This window comes from Sciurus vulgaris, assembly GCF_902686455.1.
Source record: "Sciurus vulgaris genome assembly, chromosome: 1".
Lineage (NCBI taxonomy): Eukaryota > Metazoa > Chordata > Mammalia > Rodentia > Sciuridae > Sciurus > Sciurus vulgaris.
In genome coordinates, this window is record NC_136461.1 from 104,711,031 (window position 1) to 104,735,649 (window position 24,619).

A 24,619-nucleotide genomic window follows, 5' to 3' on the forward strand; every position below is an offset into this window, starting at 1 on the left:
AAAATTGTCAGAGAACAACCAGTTTGCTTTCAAATAATATTCTTTTTGAATTATTTATCAAAATTAGGTTTTTCCATTATAGTTTACTCCGAGTAGACACTATTAAACAAGGAAGAGGAAGAAAAAGGGAAATAATTTACTTTGACAGAAGAACAGTTTTCTAAAAAGAATAGTTAGGATATGCCAATCAAATCAACTTTTCCTTAAAAAATTCTCCCTAGGGTCTTTCTGTTTTCCATAAGTAATAGGGTATTGTATTAATTTCCTACCGCTTCTGTAACAAATTACCACAAGCAGTGATTTTGAACAAGACATTTATTCTATGATGATTCTGGAGGTCAGAGTACAAAATGAGTCCTAAGACTTTCAAAATGAAGGTGTCAGCAAGGCTGGTTTCAGATTCTTCAGGGAAAAGTTCAGTCCTTGCCTTTGACGTCTCTAGAGGATGCAGCATTCCTGGGTCCTGAAGGCATCAGTCCTATCTAGTCTCTATCATCACGTAGCCTTCTTCCCAATCTGATCTTCTGCCTCCCTCTTAAGTGGACACTGTGATTATATCAGTCCACCCAGATCATCCAGGCTAATCTCTGAATCTGAAGATCATTACCTTAATCACATCTGTGAAGTACCTTTTGCAATAAAAGGTAACATTCATAGGTTCTGGGGATTAGAATGTGGATAATTTGGGGGCCATTATTCATCCTACCACAGATGTCGTAAGTGTGTGTCACTAACACATCCTAGACATGCAGAATCTGGCAGTCATCAATGTATATTACAAGTTGAATGGAATGCTTTAGTCATCACCTAGAGAAGCCAGACCCAGACCATATGCAGACCCCAAATCCACAATTATTATTGATCTTCTCTGCCCATTCAGTTATGCCTGAAGTTCCCCAGGGAGAACTATTGTTTCTTATTTGAAAGAATAATATATTAATGAAAGAATATGAACCTAGTAAGTCTTTGTTTCTAAGTTTCATTTCTTGTTGTATCTTTTGGTTTTTGGTGCTGGGAATTGAACCCTGTGCTTTACCAGTGAGCTACAACCCTGTATCTTAATGTGTAGCAGTTGCTTTATCAAAATCCATTCTGGTATTACCTATACTTTTGTTATGTTCTCCTAAAGCATCCTTACTTTTCCATTATGGTATTACTGAGTAATTTAATAAACGATGATGTCTTCCTTACTGGGCCATAACCCCTAAGAAGGTAGAGTATATGCCTTTCTTTTTTCTACTACATTGTAGCCCATAACAGTGGACCAGTGTGTACGAGGTATTCCTATATTTTTGAAGGAATGTGTGAATCTCTCACAGTTTTTTTCATATGTGTTCTAATATAATGTTGATCTCAGAGGCAAATATGGACTGTATCATATCCATCTTAGTAACCCTAAGAGTTCACACAGTACCTGAAACACAGTAGGCATTTGATTTTTAAATGATTTCCAGACAAAAGACATTGGTTTAATGGATCTATCTAACAATGTACTTTCCCAAAATCAATTTGAGAAAATCCAACGGGTAATTTAGCTCTTAGATAACTAAATGACCTCATTCCTCCCTAATATATCATTAGGCAATCTCACCATTTTCTGCAAGGTTATAATTAGGATTAAAATACATTCAAAAGAAATATTCTCTTTTAACAAGGTTGAAAATGTCCACCTCAAAAATAGAAGTAAGCAAAGAAGGATTGATTCTTAAATAATAATCTTGTCTATGTGCATATAAATTTATTACCAAAATACCATTTGGTAACTGAGTGCAGAATAAATGAATTCTGCTCATATGCATTTGTACATCGTTTGTGTGTGTGTGTGTGTGTGTGTGTGTGTGTGTGTGTGTGTTAAGTTGATATCTGTGTCTTCACAGAGAGGCAATCTTATGAAGGTATGTTTTAGAGGAATTGTTGGCTTAATCACCAACCTTTGTAATATTCATGTCTCTTAAAATAATTCATCTAATAAATAACATGTAAGAAGTTCAGGAATGCTGTCAGTTTGATTCCAGGCATTTGAGGATCAATACATTTAAAAAGAATGATTAAGCGTTAAACTGGTGTTTAGATTTTTCTGTCTGCTGGCTCTTTTAGTTTAATTAGACTACAGGTCACCTTTGATATGTCCGAGGAATGCTCGGTCAGAGGAATGAACACCTACCTGAAAACAATTGGGAAGAAAGCCGAAGGGGAAAGTGGACTGGCTGGTTATGTTTATTTCTCCATCCTGCCACATCCTTGAAAGGTATTTATTAGTTGGTAAGTAGGTTCCAAAACATCTGTAAGACCAGAAAATGCATCTAGATGCCATTAGGCTGTTGAATTCCATAGCTGTTGACTCACGGATGTAGCAGAGACACAATACAGCAGACACGCTTTCTCAGCGAAGGAATTTACGATCTCCATCTAGTCCACCAGGAGCGGGAAAGACTCGATAAGGAGTCAGCTGATACCAGAAGAATGGCAAGGTGAACAGCTGGAGGCTGGGGCGGTGGCAGAGGACGTTGGGGGGAAAATGTGATGGAGGAGTAAAGTTAGTGGAATAATGTATTACAGTGAGTCACGCAAAGGAATAGAATCATTAATTTTAAATAAGCTTAGCAGGCAGAGGTATCACTAGATGACGCCCAGATGAGAAATAAAGGGACAGGCTAGGATTTGTTTGATTCCTTTTAAGCATTTCAAACCGCCCCACAGTGCTGGAAGCTTATCCCTAGGTAGATATGCATAAAAGATCAAAAGATTTATTGAACTAGTTTCTAGTATTCAAGAGATTATTTCAGGGAAAATCACATTTATTTATTCATCGGCTATTTCGGGTACCCACAGTTTGCCAGGTCGTTTTCTAGGTACTGGATTTAAAAAGATAACATGTAATTTTGTTTTCTTGGGCTTCTTTTTCCTTAAGCTGTTTGATAAGGAGGACAGCGGTATCCTCCCTGCCATGCATTGGGTGCCAAGCAATGTGTCACATGACCCTCACAGCCCTATTTGGTAGGTTGGTAATCCCTGCTCTGTTGATGAAAGCAGTGGAACTAAGACGCAGAATAACTTTCTTGGGGTCACAGCTAGTGAGTAGCAGTGCCCTTCCTGGATCCTGTTTTTCACAGGACAAGACCCATGCACTTAATTGCCCCTTCTGCCATGCCTCCTGTTGGAGAATTAATTCAAGATCAGAAGGGCCACTTCTGTTTCAAAAAAATATCAGAAATGACTCTAACTCCTCCCTGGCTTTTAGGACAAGAAAAGACAATATTACCAATTTTAAAAATAAAAAAAAATTAAATAAAAAAAGAAAAAGAAAAGGCAATATTGAGAAGCAAAGATATTGGAGGCATCCTTATTAAGCTGTTTTGATTAGACTCCTGAAGGTAGACTATTTTAAGAAGAGTTCTAATTAATTAAAGATGCCCCCTGATTTTTAGAAACATGAGGATTTTATTTTTCCCAAATTAGAATTAAATCAGAATATATTTGTCATCCAATAGTATGGATTGACTGAGAAGCTTGTCAGATTCTTCTTGAAGGGTGGAGTCCAGTTAGGATCTGGACTACAGCCATCTCTAGGGTAGCTTTGGGACTGCTCTCATTATTTGCTCTGGGGAAAAAAATTGATCTGCAATTCCACTGTGTACATTCAGGAAATGCTCATTGAGGGCGACAGAGGCATTATAGTAGGCTCAGGACTGTCAAAGATCAGCGAGGTGTGTTTCTCAAGCTGGGAACTTTCCCACAGTGTTTGACCTGGGTGGGATATGTCGCAGTAGGCAATGGGAAGGTTAGGGGGAAGAACTTTAGTACCACAAAGGTGAAAGGCCATAGTGGAATTAGAGAAAGCCTTAGATATCCAAGTTTGTGGAACTGGTTAGTAACGGAAATTATTTGCTTTCAAGGAAGAATCTCTTGAGAAATGAGATCTCAGGCTGAGATTTCTGCTAGGCTTTCAAGGCAGTCTAAGTCACATAACTTCTAAAGCTGTACCACACCCTGTGCTTTGATCATGCCCCTGCCTAAAACCTGTTATTGACAGAGAAGAAACACTGTCCGTCAAGGGGTGTAAATGTTTCCTCTTGCCATGCCTCTCCCCTTACGCATCAGCCACATTTCAAAGCCTAGGGCAAACAACTAGGCCTTCCCAACTGCCATCAATTTTTCTTTCACATTCCTCCTTAAGTATCTTTATTTGATACTCAATAACTTTTAGTTTTGGAATAGAGATATTCCCAAAAGGCGTTTTGAGTACCTTCTGAAGTCTTCATAATCAATACTGTGTAAAAATAATGGGTTTTAGAATCAGAGCGACATCCTCACTTTTCTCAAACATGATATAAAATGTTAATAATACCATCTGTATTATAAGTCTGTTTTGTTGATTATGAAGTGATGTATTTGTTAAATCCCAGTTGTCACATACTATAGCTTCAATAAATTGTTCTACTTAAGAGCTGTCAAAGATCTTTTTTTCTTTTCATTCTCTTTTTTTCTTTTTGGTACCAGGGATTAAACCCACGGGAGTTTAATCACTGAACTACACCTCCAGACCTTTTTATTTTTTTATTTCGAGACAGGGTGTCAGACTGGCTCTGAACTTTCTATCCTCCTGCCTCAGTCTCCCGAGTTGCTAGGACTACAGGCAACCACCACACCTGGCAAGAGTGTTAAAGATTTTTAAACAAGGCTTTAATGCACACATTTTTAAAAGCGAATTTTGTTTTGTTTTTCACCAAAACACAGTGTACGCATTTACCCCCAGCTACTTAAAAGGCTGAGGTAGGAGAAACACTTGAGCCAAGAAGTTTGAGACCAGCCTGGGCAACTTAGTGAGACTCTGTCTCGTATAAATAAATAAATAAATAAATAAATAAAGATTTTTAAAGTTTTTTGTTTGTTTTCTATGTTATGACTTATCGTGTAGTGCTATATTTTTTCCAGAAATGCAAATTGTCATGAAATATTTTAAGAAAACATATTTTCACTTGATCCACTCCGTTTGCCAACTAACAGTGGAGCTGAGGAAATATGACTTGTGTATGATTGTTTGCCTCCTCTTTATTGCCCTTCAAGATCTCTCATTTCTGTAGAGGAATGTCTGTAAACTGCCTTTCCCCTGAGGGAAGCAGACTTCTCCTCCCTCTTTTCTGAGGAATCCTGGTTTGGAGAGGAGGCTGCAGCGTCCTGGCGGGGAGGAGTAGAAGGATTATATAAAAAACAGCTTTCATTGGGCCTGAACAACGGACCTTCTTCTATGTCTTTGGAAGCAGGTTGGAGGGGTAAGTGTGGGAAAGAGGTAAATGAAGACTCTGTGTGTGTGTGTGTGTGTGTGTGTGTGTGTGTGTGTGTCTAGAGCTCTGCAAGGGATCTGGGGGAGAAAGCCAGAAACAGAAGCATTGGTTGCATCATATTCAGGAGAGAACAGACCCTTGAAGATTCTCTCTGGCTACAGGTGTGCTCAGGACATGCGATCTGTCCAGAATGCCATTTATATTTAAATTTTGGAAATCCAAGGGAGCCTTAGGCGAATGGACAGAAAGCAAATTCTTCTACACGTTACAGATACATCACTTAAGGTTGAGGGACAGGTCTTGTTTTTTAGGGAAAAAATACATTACCAGCCTTGGGTTTTAACCCAAGGGTACTTTTCCACTGAGCTACAGCCCAACCCTTTTTAATTTTATTTTAAGACAGGGTATCTCTAAGTTGCCCAGGTTGGTTTTGAGCTTACCATCAGCCTCCCAAATTGCTGGGATTATAGACTTTCCTTTTCCACCACACCCACCAGCTCTATATTATTTTTAAAGGCTGTAAAGTCTTTTGTTATATGGTTGTGTTATAACTTATTTAACCAGTGTCTAATGGTTGCATCTTTAGTTGTTTTCTCTACTTTAATGCTATATATGGAGAGCTGGCATACCTCCAGTGTTTCCTTCAGATGATTTCTAAAATGTAAACTCGGGTCAATGGGTGAAATTCTTAAGTTTGTTGGAAGTCTTTATATTAGATTACACCGCCATGGTTAATATATGAGGGGCATAGTCCCTGTAGTCTCCTAAATGCTGGGAACTTTTTCTGATCTTTGCCAAACTCAAATAATGGAGGGTGGGGAATTATTTGGTTGGATGAGAGAATTCTCACTATTAGGAGCTTCATATGGACCTTATTGCTAACTAGAGATGTAATTGCCTTTTGTGTTTTTAAACCATTTTTACTTTTTCTTTCATTCTCTGCTCATTCCATATTTTGAAGTTCTGTTGCCTAATTTTCTAGTTTTAAATTCTTATTTAGTAAAGTTTTTCTGTACCTTTAGCATAAACTTCTTGTGTATACAAGTTCAGAAAAATATTCATTCTTGTTTTCTTTGTGTTCCTTTTATGATTCGTCTTGATATTTAACTTGTTAATTGACTTGGAATTTGTTCTGGTGTATGGTGCCATATGGGAGCCTGGCTCTCCTTCTTCTGACTGGCTGAGCATTTTCCCTTCCAGACTTGTTCATCATTCATCTAGTCCCACTGATTAGAAATACCATCCTAACCTCAGCTCCCCAAGGGTCCAGTGCTCCTGGATAGTCATAAAGGTTCAAGCAGAAAACTGGTGGGGTAGAGGGAAATGGACCAGAAATTAAAGAGACTTCAATTTTATGATTAGCATGTGTCTACTATTGTTTTTTTTTTAATGAGCAACAAAAATCACAAACGTTTTTATTTGTAAAGTCTGGACATATGGGTCCAGGATTATTTTCTGTGTTTCTCTCATGCTGTATTTTTTAAAAGTTTAAGAATTTCCTGGACATGTAAAAGAATCATCAGTAAACTGAGCCCAGCATCTTCTAAAGAGGAAAAACATTAACAGTTTTATAACTCCCTCTATAGTGGTTTCCTTTAAAATATTCCTACTTCTCTTGTGTCAGGTTTCCCAATTAATTTTCTTCAGGAACACAATTCACTATATTCAGTTTTTAAATTGAGTGGTATAAGGTTTAGCAGAGTAATCTCTCCATAATTGTGACTGTATCATTCTGATTCTTAATTGTGTGTTGTTATTTTCTTCTTTTTACCTGACTAGATCATCCAAAGTGTCTTTGAATGTCTCTGCTGTTGTTTTTTAATTATTTTAAAAAATTACAAGTAGTTGCAATTATTTTGTATATAATCATGATTTTTATTTTTTTGCTCAATAAAGGATATTGCAATCACAGTTTCTATTTAGAATGTTTAAGGGTTTATTTGCCTTGATTTTCCCTTTTTATAAGCACTTGATATAATTGTCTGTTTTTGTTTTAATAATTCTTTGCCTACTTAATCTGTAAAACTGAGAAGAATGTGTTATAACCTTCAAGGAGCTTAGCTTGGGGATGTATACCTGTGATCCCAGCTACTCCAGAAGCTAAGGCAGGAGGATCACCAGTTGGAGGCCACCCTGGGAAACTTAGCAAGACCCCTTCTCAAAATCATATATATATAAAATAGTCTTGGGTTGTGGCTCGATGCATATGTGAGACCCTGGGTCCAATATCCAGTACCACATAAACAAAGCAAATGAACAAAAAAACAAACAACAATAAAAAAAAAAACCCAAAGACCATTGTGTTCTTGCCAACCATTTTTTGCACTTTTAGTAATTTATGTCTTATGTGATTATACATAATATTGATAATGGTACATATAAATTATTGCCTGACTGTTGTATCTTCATAATTTTTATTATAGATAGTAGAAAACTGAGATCCTTGTTTTCCACCTGAGGGTCTATAAAGGAGTTCAACTCATTGATGTTGATTGTCACAATTGATAATTTGAACTTCTGTTGTGTTTTTGCACTTATGTTTCCTTGCGATATCCTGTATTTTCCATCTTTTTCTATTATGATTTTTTATTGTGGATTTTTATGCTGTGATAAAATAGGCATAGCATGAAATTTTCCATTTTATCCATTTGTAAGGGTGCTGCTGTGTGGCACTGAATAAATTCATACTGTCGTGCCACCACTGTCACCCCCATCTCCAGAAATGTTGTCATCTTCCAGAACTGCAGTTCTGTACCTAGTAAACACTGAATCCTCATCCTCCCTCACCACAGCCCTTGGGAACCATCACCCCATTTTCTCTGAATTCTACTGCTCTGAATACTTTATGTAAGTGAAAGCATACATTATTTGTCCCTTTGCAGCTGGCTATATTTGACTAAGCATATGATATTTTGGGGTCCCTCATGATGTAACAGGTTGTCAGAATGTCTTTACTTTATCAAGCTGTATAATAATTCCATTGTGTGTCTGCAGCATTTTATTTACTCATTCATCTATTGGTAGATGTGGTTATTTCCACTCTTCAGCTTTTGTGAATAATGTGGCTATAAATGTGGGTGTTCAAATATCTGTTTGAGTCCCATTTAGATTTCTTTGGGGCAAACCAAAAGTGGAATTGCTGGATCATACAAAGATGTTTAATTTGTTGGAAGGATTGCCACACCAGTTTCCAAATGTACCATTTTACATTCCCATCAGCAACACACAAGTCTGCCAATTGCTCCACATCCTCACCAACACCTGTTATTTTCTAATTTTTAAATTATAGCAGTCCTCATAGATGTGATTTCGATTTGTATTTCCTTAATGATCAATAATGTTCAGCATCTTTTCATGGGTTTATTGGCCATTTGTTGATCTTATTTGAAGAAATGTCTATTCAAATCCTTTGCCATTTTTAAATTGGGTTCTATTTTTGTTGTCGAGTTATAGGTTTCTTTAAATATTCTGTACTTTAATCCAGTGTCAGGTATATGGTTCACAAATGTTTTTTCCCATTCTTTTAAGTTTTCAGATCATTTTCTTGGCAATGTCCTTTGATGCTCAAGATGTTAACTTTGATGTGGTCCAATTTATCTATTTTTGGATTTTCCTGGTACTTTTGGTGTCATAGTCAAGAACTCATTGCCAAATCCAATGCCACGGAGCTTTTTCCCCTATGTTTTCTGCTAAGATGTTTTTGGTTTTTAGTACATACATTTAAGTCTTCTATCCGTGTTGGTTTATTTTTGTATATGATAGAAGGTAAGGGTCCCACTGCATTCTTTTGAAAGTGGATATCCAATTTTACCAGCATAAATTTGAGCAGAGTTTTCTATGGTTATATAATTGTATATTTCCTGAATTCTTGTCTATTTGAGAATATTTTTGCTGTTGTTGCAAGTGAATGAAACCATATCCTTTTAACATTTTGCCAACATACTTAATTATAGTCCATCATGTATTGTCATATAGAAGTCTGAGGCCAGCTCAATTTTTGTTCCTTTTTTAGTTATTTTTCTGTTCTGCATGTTTGTAGAATGCTTTCTTATCACTTAAGTTTTATTTTATTTTTATATTTATTTATTTTTGATACCAGGGACTGAACCCAGGAGTGCTTAAGCACTGAGCAACATCCCCAGCCCATTTTTATGTTTTATTTTGAGGCAGGGTCTCACTAAGTTGCTTATGACTTTGCTAAGTTGCTGAGGCTGGCTTTAAACTCACAATCCTCCTACCTCAGCCTCCCAAGCTGCTGGGATTATAGGGGTGTACCACTGCACCCGGCATCATTTAAGTTTTAAGCGTTGCCTAGACATGAAAATAATATGGTCTCTTCATTTATGTTGTATGGTGCTGGTGAGTCCTTTATTCTGTGGGTTTGGGTCTCTTTTCATTGGAGGAAAGCTTTCTTCTATTATTTATCTATTAATTATTGATTCTATTGTACTGCTGACTCAATTTTCTGTATGTTAGGTGTCTATTTTTTCTGTCTTCATATCTCTTCTAATAATTTTAATATTTTTGTCCTTTTCCTTTGCATTAGGGGAGGCTTCTCACATGTGTCCTCCACATGATTTTAGTAATACAGATTCTTCTCTTTCTGTTTTTAATTCTGTTTAGTTCCTTTTGGATTACTGTTATTTTTCTCATACTCTTTTTTTTAACCAAGTTCAGTCAGATGCCTCCTTATCTGTTGCCTTAGAACGTCATCATTCAGGGTAACTCCATATCAGGTACAACCACAGGAGTGGGATCAGAAATAAAATAAGTTATACTCTATGTATGCATAATCTGCCAAAATATATTCTATTGTTATGTGTAACTAAAAAGAAAAGGAAAAAAAAGTAAAGAGTGTTATCATTCACCATTTTTGTCATCAATTCTTTGTTTTCTTGGATTTTTTTTAATACTCTGTGAAGCAAAAGTTGCCTAAGTGTTCCTTCTCAGAAAAAAAATCTTTTATAAGCATCTTTATATCCCACCTCTGGAAAAGTATTTTTCTGCTGCATTTTAGGTTATGATATTTTCATAATCCCCTGTTAATTATTCACTGATTTATGAACCAAAAAGACAAATCCAGCCCTGATGCTTGCCAGAAAAGGTGTTGGATTCTTGTTGGGTTTGCTTGTTTATTTGTTTTGTGGTGCTGGAGATCCAAACTGATGGCCTCACACTTGCTAGAGAAGCACCCTACCACCGAGCTACACACCCAGATCAGATTCTTATTGGATCCCCTTACCTGGATGTTTAGACTTCTGCTCCCTAGATTTTGACTTTGGTAGGTGGTTAAAGCTCCCCTTTCTTCCCAGGACTTGAACAGAGGACATACAGAGCTGGGGCAGTAGACTGGGTCAGCAAGGAACTTTGTCTCTTCCAGGTCTGGAGAAGCCACTGAACCAGGATCTGGTTTGCTGTCTTTAATTATCTGTTTGGCCCAGCTGCCATTTCAGTGGGTGGTGTGGCTCTGTGTGGGTTCTTCCTACTTTATTCTCCCCAACACTAGAAGGATCACTGTCTGGCTGGACTCTCTCCCTTCTAGGCATTTCCAATGCAGCAGCTTCTGAGACTGGTGCTCACAACTGCGGATTGTGAATTGAGGTGAAGTGTTTTTCCTGTCTTACTAATAGGTTTGCAAAGAACTCATACCAACCTACTATAACATGTATTCAATTCTTACTTTTTCAATCAGTTCACCTGGGGTGAGAGTGGAAGAGATTTTGATGCTTACATTTATTTTGCCATTTAATATAAAGTCTGTATCATTCAGTGGCCTTAGGCCTTAATATCTCTACTCTTGTAACATTTTTTCTTGCCATCAGAAGGATTTGTTTCTAGATACAAATGTTATTATTTTACTCTCCAGTTTAAAAACTTCCAATGGTTAGAGGAGGGAGAAGAGAGGGGGAAAGGAGGGGAGAAAAGAGTGGGGGGGATGGAGATTGAAATCCAATTCCTTTCATAAACCCAACTACTATCTCTGATTATAATACTCTCATTAAAAAAAAAAAAAAGAAACTCAGAAACTCAGCAGTGGGGCCATTTACCATTGAAGGATCTGAGAATTTGAGCTTCTTGAGGTAGTGGTCAGGTTGCTTAGGAGGCAGGTTTGGTTTTATTTGGACTTAACATTCCTGCCAGGCTATCTCTGGGTAGGTGGCCCAGGGTCCTCCAATTACAATCCAGTTTGGGTAACTACTACAGTATAGGTTACTAGAATACATAGAGAGTGCCTCCATTTTTATGGAGATATAATTCACATGCCACAAAATTCACTCTTTTGAAAGGGTTTCAGTATACTCATAAATTAGAGCAGCTATCACCACTAATTCCAGAATTTTTTTGTTAACACACGCACATACACACACACACACAGGACCAACTTTGTACCCATCAGCAGTTACTCTCCATTCCCACCTGTCCCCAGGACCTGGTAATTACTACTCTATTCTCTACCTCCATGAATTTACTTATTGTGCACATTTCATACAAATGAATCACACATGTGGCCTTTTGTGTCTGGCTTCTCTCACTTAGCATACTATTTTCAAGGTTTCCATGTTATAGCATGAATCAGCACTTCATTCCTTTTTATTGCAAGATGATAATTCCATTTTATGGACATGCCACATTTTAATTCATTTATTCACCAGTGGAAGGATATTAGGGTCATTTCCACTTTGAGGGCTATTATGAATAGCGCTGCTGTGAACACTACTGTGTGAATTTTGTGTGGACATATGTGCTATGGAATGTTCATGTACCCTCAGATTTATGTTGACATTTTAACCACTAAGTGATGATGCTAAGAGATGGTACATTGAGGAGGCGATTAGGTCACAAAAGCAGAGTCTGAGTGCCCTTGCTTCTTCCACCACATGAGGTTATAGCAACAAAATAGCCATCTATGAACCCAGAAGTGGGTCCTCATCAGACATCAACTTGGCCAGTCCCTGGACCTTGGATTTCCCTACTTCCAGAACTGTGAGGAATAAATTTCTGTTGTTTATAAGCCACCAAGTCTGTGGTATTTTGTTACAGTATCACAAACTGAATAGGACAGTAAGTATTGCCATGTCACGTGAGAAAACCTCTGTGTAACTTTTTGAAGAACTGCAGAATTGTTTTGGAATGCAGTTGCACCATTTCTGTTTTCACCAGCAATGTGTGAGACTTCTAACATCACCCCATGCTCCAACATTTGTTAATGTCTTTTTGATTATAACCACCCTCCTGGGTGTGAAGTGGTACCTTGTGGTTTTGATCCATATTTTCCTAATGATGTCTAGCATCTTTTCCTGTGCTTCTTGGCATATCTATGTGTCTTCTCTGTTAACATGTATATTTAGATTATTTGCACACTTTTGAGTTATTTGTCTTTTTAAGTTGAGTCTTAAGAGTTCTTTATATACTCTGGACCCTATCAGAAATGGAATTTATCCCATTATGCGTTGTCTTTTCATAAATTGTTAATGTTTATTGAAGCACAACAGTTTTTCATCTTTGTGAAGCCTGATTTATCTGTTTTTTTCCTTTGGTTTCTTGGGTGTTGGTTGTCAAATATAGGAAGTCATTGCTATTTCAAAGTCATGAAGATTTGCGTCTCTGCTATCTGCTAAGAGTTTTATAGTTTTAGTTCTTACATGTACAACTTTGTCTCATATTTAGTTAATTTTGCACAAGGCTCAAGGCGGGGACTAAAATTGATCCTGTGATATGTGGAAATTCATTGTCCCAGCACTGTTTTGAAAGGACTCGTTCTTGTTTTTTTTTGTTTTTTTTTTTGTTTTTTTTTTTTTTTTGTTGTTGTTTTGTTTTTTGTTACTGGGGAAGGAAGCCAGGGGTGCTTAAACACTGAGCTACATCTCCAGCCCTTCTTTAAAAAGACATATTTTAATTTAGAGACAAGGTCTTGCTCAGTTGCTGAGGCTGGCTTTGAACTTGCAATCTTCCTGCCTCACCCCCACCAACCGAGCCGCTGGGTTTACTGGCTTGCACCACTGTACCTGGCAAAGGACTGTTCTTTCACCTCAAATTTTGACACTTCTGACTGTAGATATTTAGTTTTTTCTTGGAACTCAACTCCTATTCTATTGTTATATGTGTCTGTACTATGCCAGTACCACATAGTCATGATTACATTTGCTTTGTAAGAAGTTTTGATTAGGAAGCCTTTGCCTTTGTTCTTTTTCAAGATTGCATTGACTATTCTTTGTTTTGCATTGACTATTCTTTGTTTTGCATTGACTATTCTTTGTATTTTCACATAAATTCTAGAATCAGTTTGTCAATTTCTGCCAAAAAAAGAAAAGATAGCAAGATTTTTTTTTTTTTTTTTTTTTTGACAAACATTGTGCATTATCTGTAGGTTAGTGTGGGGAGGATTGCCATCTTAAAAAATAGCAAGTCAGTCTTCCATTCCATGAACAGGGAATATTTTTGTACTTCTTTATGTCTCAATTTCTGTCAGTGATGTTTTTTAGTTTTCCAAGTACAAGTCTTGTATTTCTTTTGTTAAATTATTCCTAAATATTCTTTGTGATGCTATCATAAATTAGTTTTCTTAATCTCATTTTCAAACTGTTCATTGCTAATGTATAGTAATAAAACTGACGTTACTGATTTTCTTTTTTTTTAATTTATCTTTATTGTAAACAAATGGGATACATGTTGTTTCTGTTTGTACATGGAGTAACAGCATACCATTTGCATATTCATACATTTACATAGAGTAATGATGTTTGATTCATTCCGTTATTTTTTCCTTCCCCCCACCCCTCCCACTTCTCTTTTCCCTCTATACAGTCCCTCCTTCCTCCATTCTTGCCCCCCTCCCACCCCCCATTATGTGTCATCATCTGCTTATCAGTGAGATCATTCGTCTTTTGGATTTTTGAGATTGGCTTATCTCACTTAACATGATATTCCCTAATTTCATCCATTTGCCTGCAAATGCCATAATTTTATTATTCTTTATGGCTGAGTAATATTTCATGGTATATATATACCACAGTTTCTTTATCCATTCATCAATTGAAGGGCATCTAGGTTGGTTCCATAGTCTGGCTATTGTGAATTGAGCAGCTATGAACATTGATGTGGCTGTATCTCTGTAGATTTTAAATCCTTTGATTATAGGCCGAGGAATGGGATAGCTGGGTCAAATGGTAGGTCCATTCCAAGTTTTCTAAGGAATCTCCACACTGCTTTCCAGAGTGGCTGCAATAATTTGTAACCCCACCAGTAATATATAAGTGTACCTTTTTCCCCACATCCTCTCCAACACCTATTGTTCCTTGTGTTCTTGATAATCGCCATTCTAATTGGGGTGAGATGGAATCTTAGTGTAGTTTTGATTTGCATTTCTCTTATTACTAAAGATGGTGAACATTTTTTCATATATTTGTTGATTGCTTGTAGATCTTCTTCTGTGAAGCGTCTATTCATATCCTTAGCCCATTTGTTGATTGGATTATTTGTATTCTTGGTGTAGAGTTTTTTGAGTTCTTTATATATTCTGGAAATTAGTGCTCTATCTGAAGTATGAGTGGCAAAGCTATTCTCCCACTCTGTAGGCTCTCTCTTCGCATTGCTGATAGTTTCCTTTGCTGAGAGAAAGCTATTTAGTTTGAATCTATCCCAGTTATTGATTCTTGCTTTTATTTCTTGTGCTATGGGAGTCCTGTTAAGGAAGTCTGATCCTAAGCCAACAAGGTGAAGATTTGGACCTACTTTTTCTTCTCTAAGATGCAGGGTCTCTGGTCTGATTTTAAGGTCCTTGATCCATTGTGAGTTGAGTTTTGTGCAGGGTGAGAGATATGGGTTTAGTTTCATTCTGTTGCATATGGATTTCCAGTTTTCCCAGCACCATTTGTTGAAGAGGCTATCTTTTCTCCATTGCATATTTTTGGCACCTTTGTCTAGTATTAGAAAATTGTATTTATTTGGGTTTGTGTCCGTGTCCTCTCTTCTGTACCATTGATCTACCTGTCTATTTTGGTACCAATACCATGCCGTTTTTGTTACTATTGCTTTGTAGTATAGTTGAAGTTCTGGTATTGCAATACCCCCTGTTTCATTCTTCCTGCTAAGGATCGCTTTAGCTTTTCTGGGTTTCTTAGTCTTCCAGATAAATTTCATGACTGCTTGCTCTATTTCTGTAAGGTATGTCATTGGGAGTTTAATTGGAATTGTATTGAATCTGTTTAGAACTTTTGGTAGTATGGCCATTTTGACAATATTAATTCTGCCTATCCAACAATGTGGGAGATCTTTCCATCTTCTAAGGTCTTCCTTAATTTCTTTCTTCAATGTTTTGTAGTTTTCATTGTAGAGATCTTTTACCTCCTTGGTTAGATTGATGCCCAAGTATTTTATTTTTTTGAGGCTATTGCAAATGGAGTTGTTTTCCTCATTTCCTTTTCAGCTGTTTCGTCACTTGCGTATAAAAATGCTTTAGATTTATGCATGTTGATTTTATACCTGCTATTTTGCTGAATTCATTGGTGAGATCTATAAGTTTTCTGGGGGAGGTTTTTGGATCCTCTAACTATAGAATCATGTCATCCGCAAATAGTGACAGCTTAAGTTCCTCTTTTCCATTCATATCCCTTTAATTTCTTTGGTCTGCCTGATTGCTCTGGCTAGAGTTTCGAGGACAATGTTGAGTAGAAGTGGTGAAAGAGGACATCCCTGTCTTGTTTCTGTTTTTACAGGGAATGGTTTCAGTTTTTCTCCATTAAGAATGATGTTGGCCATGGGCTTAGCATAAATAGCGTTTACAATGTTCAGGTATGTTCCTACTATCCCTATTTTTTCTAGTGTTTTGAGCATGAAGGGGTGTTGTATTTTGTCGAATGCTTTTTCTGCGTCAATTGAAATAACGATATGATTCTTATCCTTAAGTCTATTGACATGATGGATTACGTTTATTGATTTATGAATGTTGAACCATCCTTGCATTCCATGGATGAATCCCACTTGATCGTGGTGCACAATTTTCTTAATATGTTTTTGGATACGGTTTGCCAATATTTTGTTAAGGATCTTTGCATCTATATTCATCAAGGATATTGGTCCTAAATTTTCTTTCCTTGATGTGTCTTTTCATGGTTTGGGTATGAGGGTGATATTAGCTTCATAGAATGAGATTGGTAGGGTACCCTCCTTTTCTATATCCTGGAATACTTTGAGAAGTATTGGAATGAGTTCTTTGAAGGTCTTGTAGAACTTGGCTGAGAATCTGTCTGGTCCTGGGCTTTTCTTGGATGGTACATTTTTAATGGCTTCTATTTCATTGTTTGATATTGATTTGTTTAAATTGTGTATGTCCTCCTGGTTCAGTTTGGGAGGAGCATATGTCTCTAGAAATTTGTCAATATCTTTGGTACTTTCTATTTTGTTGGAATACAGATTTTCAAAGTAGCTTCTCATTATGTTATGTATCTCAGTGGTGTCTGTCGTGATATTTCCTTTTTCATTACGAATTTTAGTAATTTGAGTTTTCTCTCTGCTTCTCTTTGTTAGTGTGGCTAAGGGTTTGTCTATTTTGTTTACTTTCTCAAAGAACCAACTTTTTGTTTTGTCAATTTTTTGAATTGTTTCTTTTGTTTCAATTTCATTGATTTCAGCTCTGATTTTAATTATTTCCTGTCTTCTACTACTTTTGCTGTAATTCTCTTCGTCTTTTTCTAGGGCATTGAGCTGTAATGTTAGGTCATTTAGTTGTTGACTTTTCAATCTTTTCTGGAATGCGCTCCATGCAATGAATTTTCCTCTTAATATCGCTCTCATAGTGTCCCAGAGATTTTGATATGTTGTATCGTTGTTCTCATTGACCTCTAAGAATTTTTTAATCTCCTCCCTGATGTTTTTTTGTTATCCATGTTTCATTCAATAGCATATTATTTAGTCTCCAAGCATTGGAGTAATTTCCCTTTTTTATTTTGTCATTGATTTCTACTCTCAGTTCATTATGATCTGATAGAACACACGGCAGTATCTCTATTTTTTTGCATTTCGTAAGGGCTGCTTTGTGGCATAACACATGGTCTATTTTCAAGAAGGTTCCATGTGCTGCTGAGAAGAAAGTATATCCGCTCATTGATGGATGGAATATTCTATATATGTCTATTAAGTCTAGGTTATTGATTGTGTTATTGAGTTCTATGGTTTCTTTGGTTGGATTTTGTTTGGAAGATCTATCTAGTGGTGACAGCAGTGCATTAAAGTATCCAGAATTATTGTGTTGTGGTCTATGTGATTCTTGAAATTAAGAAGGATTTGTTTGATGTTCAGGGATGCACCACTTTGGGGCATAAATATTTACTATCGTTATGTCTTCCTGATTTAAGTTTCCCTTAAGCAGTATGAAATGTCCTTCTTTATCCTTTCTGACTAACTTTGGCTTGAAGTCCACTTTATCTGATATAAGGATGGAAACCCCCGATTTTTTACTGAGTCCACGTGCGTGGTAGGTTTTTTCCCATCCTTTCACCTTGAGTCTGTGGATGTCTTTTTCTATGAAATGAGTCTCTTGCAGACAGCATATTGTTGGGTCTTTCTTTTTAATCCATTCTGCCAGTCTATGTCTTTTGATTGATGAGTTTAGGCCATTAACGTTCAGCGTTATTATTGAGATATGATTTGTATTCCCAGTCATTTGGCTTATTTTTGGTTTTTAAGTTGGGGGGGTTTCTCTTTTGAGTGGTTTTTCTCTAAGGTAGTTCCTTCCTTTGCTGACCTCCATTGTTGTTTTTCATTTCCTCCTCATGGAATATTTTGTTGAGAACATTCTGTCGTGCAGGCTTTCTATTTGTAAATTCTTTTAACTTTTGTTTATCGTGGAAGGATTTTATTTCATCTTCAAATCTGAAGGTTAGTTTTGCTGGGTATAGGATTCTTGGTTGGCAACCATGTTCTTTCAGAGCTTGAAATATGTTGGTCCAGGCCCTTTTAGCTTTTAGAGTCTGGGTTGAGAAGTCGGCTGCTATCCGTATTGGTCTCTCCCTGTATGTAATCTCATGCTTTTCTCTCATGGCCTTCAAAATCCTATCTTTATTTTGAATGTTAGGCATTTTCATTATAATGTGCCTTGGTGTGGATCTGTTGTGATTCTGTGCATTTGGTGTTCTGTAAGCCTCTTGTAGTTGATTTTCCATTTCATTCTTCGGGTTTGGGAAATTTTCTGATATTATTTCATTGAATACATTGTTCATTCTTTGGTTTGTATCTCTGTGCCTTCCTCAATAATTCTTAAATTTGGTCTTTTCATGATGTCCCATAGTTCTTGGAGATTCTGTTCATGATTTCTTACCATCTTCTCTGTGTGGGCAACTTTATTTTCAAGATTAAATATTTTGTCTTCATTGTCTGAGGTTCTGTCTTCCAAGTGGTCTAGTCTGTTGGTGATGCTTTCCATTGAGTTTTTTATTTGGTTTATTGTCTCTTTCATTTCAAGGATTTCTGTTTGGTTATTTTTGAGAATCTCTATCTCTTTGTTGAAATGATGTTTTGCTTCCTGCAGGTGCTCTTTCAGCTTATTGGTATTATCATTCATTGCCTGCATTTGCTCTCTTATCTCATCCTTTGCTTCACAAATCATCTTAATCATGTATAATCTGAAGTCCTTTTCTGACATTTCTTCTAACATACTGTCATTGAATTCTATTAATATAGAATCTAGATTTGTTTGGATCATTTTCTTCCCTTGTTTTTTCATGTTGTTCATGTATCTTCCCCTCTAGCAGTGCAGATCTGGGGTATTGCAGATTTCCCCTATAGGCTTATAGTGGCCTGATAGGTTTCCAAAACCCTTTCTTTAAGGGGAGATCAATATTAGCAGTGCCCAGATCAGACACTATGCAATCCTAGACCAACTAGCCCCTATGGGGACAATAACAAAATTGTCATAGTAAACAAAATGAGTTCAAATATTATCTTTGGTAAAACAAAGAGGTTTGCAATAAGGTCTGCAGTTTCAAATGGAGGACAAAGAGGATGCAGAGGGATGTAGAATGTGACTGTTAATGGGATAAGAAAAGAATATACAGAAGTTCTAGATAATAGAAAGGGTGAGAGTGTAATCAAAAGAAATTGGATGTTAGCATGCCAGAAAGGGAGAAAAGGACTCTGAGGGAACAGGTAAACAAAAGGAAAAGGGAGCAAGAAAAGTAAAGAAATAAAAACTTAATTTTTTTTCAAAAGGAGAAAAAAGAAAATCTACTTTATAACAGTCATATACTAATGGCACCTCCCAGTGTTCAGTAGTCTGATTCATGAGAAGTACCTGACAATGAGCTTTAAGCCTCCAGCAGGTGTCGCAGGATGGGATTTGCCCCACCCAAAGATCAGAGGTATGGCTTCCAGGATTATTCAAGATGGCTGCTCTGGCTTCCAAATGTGTTGGCAAATGGGGAGCTACAGCTCAGGGGTGGACATGGTCAGCTGGAGGTCCTGGAGATGGGATGCAGTTGGTCCGGCAGGGGTCCTGGAGGTCCCGTGTGTTTGGTGTGGTTGTGGGATCCTGCAGGTACTGTAACAGTGAACTTCCAGGCAGCAGCAGGCAGGTGGTGCTCCACTGGCGGTTGGCGATCAGTTTGCTGACTGTTGTCAGACATCGGGAGGTAAACCTCGAGCATTGGGTGATGGATAGGAGTAAGGCAGGCAATGGACAGGCGAGAGGCAGGCAAATGGTGGATGATAGACAGCTGACAGTGAGAAATCTGCTCTTAAAAAAGGCGTGGATATGCTGGCAGACTGCAGGTCATCACAGTAGACAAATGGGTAAACACCAGGGGATCAATAAGCAGCAAAAACTGCCTCACCGAGAAACAAATATCCTCTGCTTGAAACCAGCCTTACGGAGCGACAAGGAATGCAGCCTCCCTCTAGTCCACCATCTTGGATCTCTCCGAGACCAACTTCTGATTTTCTTATAATGATTTTTATGTTGTGTCCAACAACTTTGCTGAACTGATTTGTTAGCACTAATATCTTGTGTGTGTGTGTGTGTGTGTGTGTGTGTGTGTGTGTGTTCCTTATGATTTTCTTTATCCAAGATCATGAAAATAGAGATAGTGTTGCTTCTTCCTTTCTAATCCAGATGCCTTTTCTTTCTTTTTCTTGTCTAATTGCCCTGACTGGATTCTATAAAACAATTTGAATAGACTTGGAGGAGTGAACATCCTCATCCTGTTCCTGATCATAGGGAGGAAACTTTCAGTCTTCCACTTTCAAGTATGTGTTAGCTGGGATTTTTCATAGATGGTCTAACCAAGTTACCATCATTTATTGATTTTTTTAATTTAAAAAAGGTGTTGCACTTTATCAAATGCTTCTTCTGCATTTTCTGAGAGGATCATATGAATTTTGTTTGTTTACTAGCATGTGCATTACACTGATGGATTTTCATTTCTTAAAACAAGCTTGCATTCTGGGATAAATCCTATTTGATCATGGTATATGATCCTTCTTGTGTGTTACTGGATGTGGTTTGCTATTATTTTAAGAATTTTTAAATCCATATTGATAGGAGATATTCTGTAGTTTGCTTTGCTTTCAGTGACTTTGTCTGATTTTAGTATTAGGTTAATACACATCTCAGAAGGTAGGTTGGGAAATGTTCCCTCCTACTATATTTTTTGGGGAAAGTTTGAATGGTTAGTGGGGTTTTTTTCCCCTAAATCATTGATAGAATTCATCTGGGAAGCCTAGTGATCCTGAGCATTTCTTTCTAGGAAGTTTTTTGATTACTAATTCAATCACTAATTGTTATTGCTATTCTGATTTTCATTTCTTCTTCAGTCAGTATTAGAAGTTTGTATCTTTCTATAAATGGATCCATTTTATTTAGATCACCTATTTGTTGACACACAATTGCTTAAATCCTCATAAATGCTTCGTATTTCTCTGAGGTCAGTAGTGATGCCCTTTCATTTTTGATTTTAGTATTTTGAATCTTCTTTTTTTCCTCATCATTCTAGATAAAGGTTTATCAATTTTGTTGTTTTTGACAGTTTTTCTTTCTTTCTTTTTTTTTAATTCAGCACTTTATATATGTCACCCCTCTGGCTCCGGCCTCCATGCCTTCTGATAATGGTGGTTAATCTCACTGAGTCACCTCTCTTGAAACTTGAAGTGTTTCTTTGTGTTTCAACAGTTTTATCTGTATCTAAGTATGAATTTCTTTTGAGTTTTTCCTACTTAGAGTTTATTGAGCTTCTTAGATGTGTAGATGATTGTTTTTCATCAAATTTGGGAATTTCTTAAATATCCCCCCCTTTTTCCCTCTCCTCTCTTTCTGGAATTCCAAGTATAAATTTGTTGATATGCTTGTTTGGGTCCTACCGATCTCTGAGGCTCTGTTAATTTTTACTTATTCTGTTTTTCTTTATCATTTGTCAGACTTGATAATCTCAATTGATCTATCATAATATAGTTCAGATCTGATGTTGATCCCCCCAGTGAATTCTGCCCTTTAGTCATCATACATTTATCTCCAGAGTGTATATTTGTTTCCTTCTCACAAGTTTTGTCTATTGATAATCTCTATTTGGTAAGACATTGTTCTCATAGTTTCCTTTAGTTCTTTGTACTTAAGGTAGCTGATTTAACATCTTGGTTATAATAAAATCAACGTCTGGTCTATTTTTTCCTGTGTATGGATCGTCATTTATTGTTTCCTTGCATGTCTCATAATTTTTTGTTGAAAACTGGACATTTTAAATAATGTAACATGGCAACTCTGGAAATCAAAGGTCTCCCTCTCTATTGTTATTGTTACTATTTGTTATGATTATTTGCTTAATGACTTCTAAACTAATCTGCAAAATTGTCCTTGGTTGTGTGTGACCACTGAAATCTTTGTTAATTTGTTGTCATCTAATGATTAGAGATTTTCTTATCCATCAAGAACCAGTAAGTTTTCCAGGCTTTGACAAGAGACTCTGTCATGTACTGAGGCATGACTTTTATAAACAGCCAGGCAGTTGGCAGTTCTGCCTTAGTCCTCACTTCCTGCTTGTGTGGAACCTGAAGTTAGTAGTAGTAAGAGCACAGTGCCTCCTCAGGTCCTTTCTAAGTGTGTACCACCCTGGGCAGGTATAAAACCTACATATAGGCATGATCTTCTGTATTTCAAGAAATGGGGAGAAGCTTTTCAAAATCCCTGTGGACATCTTGTTTCCCAGCATTTCCTCTTAGGCTCTTTGATTAATGTTTTATTCAACCTATTGTCCATTTGTTTAAGCTGTCATGAAGTTGTGCAGTTGCTTATAATTATTTTTTTTTTTAAAAAATGCCCTCATTGGAATACTGTTTGCACAGGGGAAGGGGGACAATGAATCAGGTAGAACATAGACAGCTAATGTGGGCCCCTGGGAGTTGACTAGCCAGGTCGATAATGGTAATTCTATGAAGAACCCAAGCCCCATTTTGCTCCTCTGGTGCTGCCAAGATGCTCGTTTTTACCATGAATAATCAAGGCTTTTGCAGAGCTGGAGAATGAAATATGGGACAAGTTAAAACACCACAAATGTCATTCTTCTTATCAAGATCCAGCTATATTTCTTGAACAAATGCTTCCTAGATTATTGTAAATCTTTAATTTCCCAATTTCTAAAAAAAAATGATTCTGTCACTTCATGCCAGTTTGCTCACTACTTCTATGGATCAGGAACTTTTTGAAGGTCTTTCCTCTGCCATTCTTATGGACTTCTCTGGCCTCCATGCTTTTTAACCGGTTTTGCTTTCTGCAGCATCCTTCCCTTCCTAAGCTTGCTCATGAATTCTTGCACTGTTATGACTCAATCTACATGTTCCTTCTTCAGTGAGGTTTTAGTTAATATTGCAGCCAATATTTCATTTATACTTACCATCACTTCCAGTTCATTCTCCCTAATCACTATCAGCCTTCATACTTACCTAAGTGTCTGTGTCTTGCTTGACATTGAAATAGATTCTTTCTGTTGGAGCTCTTCAGAATGGAGCCACATTTAATCTAAAGAAGTGTTGCCAATTGTTGTGGTGCATGTCTATGATCCTGGTAGCTTGGGAGGCTAAGGCAGGAGAATTGCAAGTTTAAGGCCAGCCTCAGGAATTTAGTGAGGCCTTAAGCAATGGAGCAAGACTCTGTCTCAAAATAAAAAATAGAAAGGGCTGGGGATGTGGCTCAGTGGTAAAGCACCTCTGGGTTAAATTCCTGGTAACAACAACAACAGCAACAACAAAAAAAAAAAAGGAAGGAAAGAAAGAAGGAAAAGTTTTATCCATGTTCTATATCTTCACTTAGATGCACACAGCTATCCTGAGAAACTTGACTTAAGACTTTAAAGAGGAAAATGTAAAATCACTTACCAAGAGAATAAAATCAATTTATTGGTAGACCTCCAAATGGCAGACAGATATGTCAATTATGTATTCTTCTGTCTGTCTTACCTGTCTTTCTGCGAGCACTTGGTTCTTACCCAACTCTGGGTTATAACCTATGTGAAGAATTGCTTCATCCCCAGCTTGGAGAGAAGTGCTATTTTAATTTCTTAGTAATTCCAACCATGACTTGGTATATCTTTAACTGGGTCATCTTCATTAACCTGAAATGGTTTGAAAAGATATTTGGAAGCTTCTAGCAGTGGTTAATCAAAAGGAATTGTGTGAACTATGCTAGCACCCAAGCTAAGGTACGGGAACTGCAGACTTGGTTGACCCATATGCCATTTCTTTCACTTCCTTTTGATTGGACCTCCGTCTGATTAATTTGCTTCCCTCTGTCATTCAACATTGCATTTTATCTTAGATCATTCTAGTCTTACTTAATGATTGAGGCAGAGACTAAACAGGGAAGCTGAAGATTTTTGTAAGCTTGCTCTTAATTGAATATTCAAAAGGGAACCAGAATTCAAGCAGGCCTTGGTGCCAAAAGTCCTGGAGCACTTGGATCCCTCCAGGGCTAATAATTGGCTACCCAGTGTTATAATGTGGCAAGAATTCACCAAGGGACAGGGTCATTATTTGAAATAAGGCCACATGAGCTGGAGATAACGGCTTCCTTTTTATTTCTGATTGATAGTGGCCTCACTGCTTATGATTTATAAAGGTTGTCATAGTGATAAGGGAGAAGGAATTGGGAGGTGGCCGTGATAGGCACTGCATTATGGAAGAAGGGAACTTCACCTACATATTGTTTGTTAAAAGGACTTTGTTAATAGCCTTTCTCTGATTAGGGCTTGGAATGTCCTATTGTCCCTCCTGATGGCAGAGTGCAACAGGAAGGCAGTGAAAGTATTCTACAGTTCTCCAAATCAGACTTATCTTTGTCTCTACTTGTTTTCCCCTGA

The 24,619-nt window shown here is 37.1% G+C and overlaps 2 protein-coding genes across 2 annotated transcripts in view; both read left to right on the plus strand.

Annotated features, from left to right (window-relative positions):
• The window catches only part of SLC22A15 (solute carrier family 22 member 15), an 88,004-nt gene extending 84,459 nt beyond the window's left edge, over positions 1–3,545 (plus strand). Inside the window, exon 13 of the mRNA XM_079117185.1 lies at positions 2,135–3,545. The gene's annotated coding sequence lies outside the window, so the exon portion shown is untranslated. The remainder of the gene's footprint in view (positions 1–2,134) is intronic.
• Positions 2,181–24,619, plus strand: part of MAB21L3 (mab-21 like 3) — a 63,457-nt gene continuing 41,018 nt past the window's right edge. The window contains exons 1-2 of the mRNA XM_079117230.1: positions 2,181–2,248; positions 5,068–5,273. The gene's annotated coding sequence lies outside the window, so the exon portion shown is untranslated. The remainder of the gene's footprint in view (positions 2,249–5,067; positions 5,274–24,619) is intronic.